Consider the following 7,108-nt stretch of genomic DNA (forward strand, 5'->3'; position numbering starts at 1 on the left):
AGACTTCTTTACTGTGCAGTGACCACACACTGGGACAGATTGTCCACAGAGGGTATGGAGTTTCCCTTACTGGAGATATTCCAGAACTGCCTGGACAAATCCTGTGCCATGTGCTCTGGGACAACCTTCCTTGAGCAGGGAGGTCAGACCAGGTGACCCAACTGTCATATTCTAATTTCAGTAACTGTGGTACATCAGTCACCTCTTTACTGAAAATACGTGAGTTAGTAAATTGTGAAGGGAAGACCAGATGGCTCACTGTGGTCCCCTCCAACCTGACCCATTCTATGATTCTGAGCTGGGTTTCTGCAACTCGAGGGCTTGGACCTTGTGAGGTGGGGATGGGGCACACAGCCCGTCAGCCTTCAGGCACTGTTGTTCTCCTCTTCAGTACCAATCTTTTATTATGTGTATCATGAAACCATACTTCATCACGGTTGACTCACTTTTAGTAAAGTTGTGCATGATTCCTGCAGGGAAAACAAAAAAAAATGAGGAAAAGAGTGAAATGCTGAATCTGCCATTTACTCAGATGCTGAGTAGAGGTAGGTATGGAGAACACCTGTAGACATAAATAAAAATGTTAATAATACTCTCCCAGTGACAATAGCAGAGCTGATTTCTGCAGCAAAGCACAAGTGGCAGCTCACCAAACACAGGTGGCAGGCGCTCAGTTGTTGCCTGCAGGAAAGGCGTGTGCCATTTCACAGCAAGTATTTACGACCTATTAACACCCACGATTTAAAAGACCAGATGAAAATTCCTCTGGGTGCTTTTAACTTTGTTGCCCATTTTAAGATTGTAAAAAAAAAAAGTTAATATGTAACTGCTACTGATAATATTGACATTTGTAGAAAACTGACTACTGAGGGGGGAAAAAAAGCAAAGGAAGAGGCATTTTTGTATTTGAGAAACATTCTTGCCGTAGTTCAAGGGAAGCTTATCATGGTGACTTCAAAAAGATAAAATTTAACCCCCTATACTTGACCTTACATAGTCAGTTGACAAGTACATACAAATCCGTGATACCTTACCTCATATTCATGTTTCCAGAATACATTAAAAATGCTGTAAAAGTTGCCTCACAGTCCGAACTGTGAAATATTTTCCTTTATAATGTAGCAGAAAAGCAAATCAAGCATGTAAGTATAAGGAAAAAAAACCCTAAAACAAAACAAAAAACTCACCTTGATATTTTATTTACCAAAAAAACCCAAACCACAAACAAACAAAAACACACACAAAATCTCAACTAAACAAAAATAACTGCCAAACACACGATTAACTGCAAGTATAACTTTTAAGGGCTAAATTACATCCACTAAGTATAAACATATATGGATACTAAACTATTTATAAACCTTCTTATGAATTATTTATCTGGCATTGGCAGAACAAGAATAATCTACAAGCAGCTGGGTTGGGGCAACCCCCAGTGTCAACACAGGCTGGAGAATGAACAGATCAAGAGTAGCCCTGCTGAGAAGGACTTGGGAATGCTGGTGGACAAGAGGCTGGACATGACCCAGCAATGTGCACTCACAGCCCAGAAAGCCAGTTGTGTCCTGGGCTGCATCCAAAGCAGTGTGGGCAGCAGGTTGAGGGAGGGGATTCTGTCCCTCTGCTCTGCTCTGGTGAGATCCCACCTGGTGCTGCCTCCAGCCCTGGGGGCCTCAGCACAAGAATGATAACAACCTGTTGGAGCCAGTCCAGAGGAGGCCACCAAATGATTGGAGGGATGGAGCACCTCTCCTAGGAGAAAAGGCTGAGAGAATTGGGATTGTTCAACCTAAAGAATAGAAGGCTTTAGGGTGACCTGATTGTGGCCTTCCAGTACCTGAAGGGAGCCTGCAAGAAAGACCAATGTTTTACAAGAGCATGTGGTGACAGAACAAGGGGGAATGGATTCAAACTAAAAGAGAGCAGGTTTAGATTAGACACTGGAAAAAAATTCTTTACTGTGAGGGTGGTGAGTCACTGGAACAGGTTGCTCAGAGAAGTTGTGGATGCCTCATTGCTGGAAGTGTTCAAGGCCAGGTTGAATAGGGCCCTCAGCAACTTGGTCTGTGGAAGGTGTCCCTGCCCATGTCGGGGGGGTTAGAATTAGATGATCTTTAAGATCCCTTCCAACTCAAATCCTTCTATGATTCTATGACTTTATATCTTCTTCCCTGAACAAATTAAAATAGACTTACAAGCCTTCTTGAAGTAACGCAAAGAGCTCTTTAGCCAAGGTGGTCATGGTGCTATGAACACACAGAACTTGACATCTGCTTAGGCAGGGATGCTCTACAGAAATGCTGTACTATGTATAGACACTGAAGGGCAAAATTACCTTCTGACTGAATTTTAATAACAACATAGCAAATGCATAAAAACAAACAAATGTGACAGTGATACCCAACAACTGGATAGAAGAAGCAGCTTTTCTTCAAGTTCTGTTTCTACTATCTAATCTATAGACTATGCATATGTATTTACTACCAAAAAACCAAAAAAATCAGTTTTGACTGCCAATAGTTTTTTTCTTATCCCTATTAGAGTACACTAGTCGGGTAGCTTTAAGAGGAAAATTACAGATGTGGTAAAGTGCCACTAGGGGGTTTGGAAAGAACTTATCAAAACTTAAGCCCTAGGATTGAACTGAAGTTAACCTGCTGCATGAGAACACAAACTGGAATAACACCTTTGGAATAACAGTACTAAAATTTGTGTGTGTTTAAATGTTTCCACCTTGTATTAAAATAAAGTTGCTCACCAATGTAGTGGAAAAAGTTAATAAATCAATAGTTTTACTGTTTTTATAAAAATGGGTGTGAGAGTCCAAGAAATACAGGCAATAAAATGACACAAACCTGTTGTGTAAAAGGACAGCACAAAAGAATGCCCTAGATTTTCTTTCCAAGGAAAGTGTTGTAAACAAGGGGTTTGATAGCCCTGGGAGTTTTAATACAATTTTAGCTTCTACATGTTTTTCTCTTGCCTGGCTTGGTATGTATATATTCTTCTCTGCTTGCACTGTTATCTGGAAAACTGGAATATAAAATAACTCGGATTTTTATATTATGCAGTAATATGCTTTTCCTTTTTTCTCTCTCTTTTTTTGTCTGTGGATGTTTCTCCAAGTCTGTGAAGCAATGTTGCTTTTTCCTCACTTCCGTATGGAATGACAAATGACAGCATTACACCAAAAAGTTACTGGAAATGTCACCCGTCAGAGGAACAATATGGCAATGCTCCACCATGCTTAAAAATAGTGATTCTTTAATGATGAAAAAGAAAAAAAAGTTTTTTCTATTAAAGAAGAAATTTGTTAGGATCTAGGCTTTGTAGCTTTTCATCTCCCTTTTCTTAACCAATTTCTGCTGAGGTCTTTTGAAGATGAGAAGAAAACTCAAATACTACTAACAGTAGCAGTGCATAGATGATCTCTTGAAAAGTGTTCAAAATGCTTTTGTTAGTCCCCCAGGTTCATAAATAGAAACAGAAAAAAATGCAGATCTCTGAGGTAAAGGTTGTGTCTTTAGGACTAAAAAAGAGAGAAAAAAAGAAAAGGAGACTATAATTATTGTGAAAACTTACTAAGAAATACATTTTAGTGGAAAATATTTTTGTCTTCAGGAACAATAAATATTTGAGGATCTTGTCTTAAGAGTAGAATTTACGCATTCAGTGAAACTGATGCCAGACTGGGTGATACTAAAGATCAGGCATTTATGGTTTTGCTCCAAACAGCAGAAGCTCAGGTATTGTAGAGTCTTTTGACTCTTCTTTGTGCTATATATTAGATAATTTGAAACAGACAGAAAATATTTGTGCTCTGTACTGGATAATCTGAAGCAGGTTGACACAGCTGGATAAAATCAAACACAGAAGTAGAGAGTATTCCATCATGTGAATCTACCAGGGTGAAACTCCATGTAAACTATGTTTCCATTAATAATTCCATTATTTAATTTTTTTTTTTAGGAAAAAACTCCTGGGAAAACATTTCTATTCAATAAAGATTTCTCTTCAATAGCTAAAAACCTCTACATAGAATCATCAGACTGAAATAATGCTGCTGGGTAAAATAAGGTGTAATACCAAATACTGCGCTTCAGGAAGATTAACTGTTACTGAAAATGGTCCAAAAGTATCAATTAAATTGCTTCCAAAACATGTTTTCTTGTCTGAAATCAAAAAAAGTCAGGGACACTTAGGTTTTCTTTTTCACCATATAAATTGAATTTTGCCAGTTTTTCTCATCCTCAGAAACCCAGACGTACAAATGAGTTATTCTTCCGAATAACTTCTTTTGGAAAGTTGTTCTGAAGAACAGTGCCAGTACTTACTGGGTAAAAAAAATTATCATGGCAAACTGGTTGTGATGCAAGACAAAGATAAATGTAGGATGACACTGCTTTGACTGCAACAAAAGCTACTGAGTTTGAAAAAGCAAAAATGAATCCATTAAAAAGGAGAAACAAACACATTTGGCTACGAATGGATATAAAGTAATACTGCAAGCAAAAAGTATTAATTAAAATTCTAATAAGGCAAAAGACCTACAAAAGCAGACTATGAAAAGAATAAATATTATCTAAATGAGTTAAATATAATCAGCTCTGTGGCTGATACAATTCACTATAGGATACTTATGGAAAAGTCAGAGTAATCTCTGAGTCATAAGTGATTATCTTCAAGAGTTCCTGATGCATTGAAGACTGCTATCGTAAATATTTAAATATAGGATCAGAAAACACGTGAATTAACAATTCCAAGATTCTTGTGCAAATTATTAGACAATTTACGAGCACAAAAAAAGATTAGAATAAACAAATAACTTGTGTTTATCCAGAACATTTTATTAAAAACTTCATAACAGACTAACTGGTCCTAATTTATCCCCTGGCAGCAGAGTTTATATCTTGATTTTAACAAGGTTCTTTTGTCTCTATTATAACACTGGGTATGCTAATTTCATACCACCCAGTCTCTTCATCCAAACACTGTGTGGACCCAAGTCAGTTATCTACACAAGTTCTAAGAAGTCAGTGGTTACCTCTTTATCAGAACTTTCTATTGATGTTACAGATAAATGTTATCAAATTCATGCTACAGGATCTTGCTTCTGTTTTCCTATTTGATTGGCACATTGCTACCCACTTTTAATTCTGATAAATCAAACTTCCATATAAATTAATGAATTACTCTGCCCAGGATCATTGGTAGGCTGTCAGACCTACAATTATATGTTTGTTATCCTAATGCTACTACAAGATTAATATTTTTCCTGCAGTGTTTCTCCCGTGTATTAAATCTGATTGTATGGGGTACTCCTCTAAACTCTATATCCACTTCATATGCAGAATACACACTGGACATACAGGGGAGCAGAATAAGATGCAGTATATAGTAAAATGTTAACTGGCAAATGTCACATTAATTCAATCACTTATTTTTTTCTCACTTTGACTTTTCATTTTGGTTTGTGGTACAGTTTGTATTTTGCTTGAGGTACTGTGAAGAAAGATAGGGAAGTAAAACGGAGCAACAGAGCCCAAGAAGAACAAAGAGCTTGAAAAAATGATAAAATATTAATAGTATTGGTTGGAATGGAGGGAACCAACATCTATTATGTCCATTTGTACCAGGTGTTACTGAAGCTCAAGGCTGAGGAGTTCACATTAAAGTTTATGTAAGCAAAATAAGTAACTAGAAGAGGAATTTAATAAATGCAGAAAATCACCTAGATTTACAGTAGTTTGATATTACTGGTGTCCAAAGGGGTCACAGCATCATACTTGATACCCCCAGTTTAAGATAACGAGCTTTTATAGAGTCTTAAGATGCTTTTCACTGCTCTTACTGTAACAGCCTATAGGTCTTTTGAGTTCACTAGAAGGCCCAAAGTAAGTAGATTGTAATTTCAAAGTTTGGATTTCCATGTAGCTCCGAATCATTGATTTTGCTACTCCTTTTTGTATCATTTGGTTGTTCTGAATTTTCATCTTGAGTAACCTAATTACACGGGTGGAGAATATACACTGTCAATAGTAAAGAGGAAGTAAAGAAGAGCAACGAGTCTCTAGCTAGAATTGGTTTTGCTTGGAGTGGTCCATTGTGTCTTGTTGCAGGCATGGAGGGAATTTAGAAGGATGAGAGAACAGAGCAGCACATTCGGTTGTCAAGATATGGATTCTTTTTCCAATTCTGCTGTGCAGCATCAAGCAAGCAACTTTTCTATTTGTGCTGTTGCCTTTCGACTTTCCATGTCTCTGGATAACTGAGATGAGGCTGCTTTTGCTTCTTAAGGAAATGCAGCTTAGGCAGCTTTCCTATTTGTCCATTTGTATGTGTTTTCATAACTTTTCAGCCTGTTGGCTAAATTCATTCTCCCCTCTTCCCTGCCTGCAAATATCGAGTCTCAAAGTCCTACAGATTTTGTGAAAATTGGCAGAGGAAGAGAGGAGAAAGGACCCTCATTCTCACTAAGCGAAAGGTGAGCTATTTAAAGCCAAAATAATAATAAAAAAAAAAACAACAAACTCCTGGTAAATGCTGAGTTTAATCAGCCAGCGTGTACTAGCAAACTGATTAGGACACAGCTAAGGACCAGCTACCCCTTATGAAAGTGGTGGCTAGAATAAAGTTATTAAAAACATAAAAGAATGATAGGAGGAATGATGTGGGAACCAGGTGCTATTATGTAAAAGGGATACAGGACACAAGCCTGTTATAAAATCACTTTTTTCAGTTTAACATGTAAGGGCTTACAAATCTCAAGATTGACGGTGCCACCCTCGGCACTCCTGTGTGTTAACAAGATGACAGAGGAGGCAGCTTTACCCGAGGATGTGAGAGCAGAGCTTCAGGAAACACCTGCTGTGACTAAGGCGCGGGGTGCCCTGTCCCCGGCTCCTCTGAGTTATTGATCAGTCGGTCCTTTAGTAATACCCCTCAACGAGGAACAGAGAGAAACACGAAGGGTTCACCGAAGAGTGTGACAGGTAGAAAGCATCCAGCCGCATACGTGACTGAAGAGAGCGGTGCGGTTTGCCCGTGAGGGAGCACATACGCACACACACACACACACACACACACACACACACACACACACACACAC

This window comes from Corapipo altera, unplaced genomic scaffold (genome assembly GCF_003945725.1).
Source record: "Corapipo altera isolate COAL_440 unplaced genomic scaffold, ASM394572v1 47, whole genome shotgun sequence".
In the NCBI taxonomy this organism is placed as follows: Eukaryota; Metazoa; Chordata; class Aves; order Passeriformes; family Pipridae; genus Corapipo; species Corapipo altera.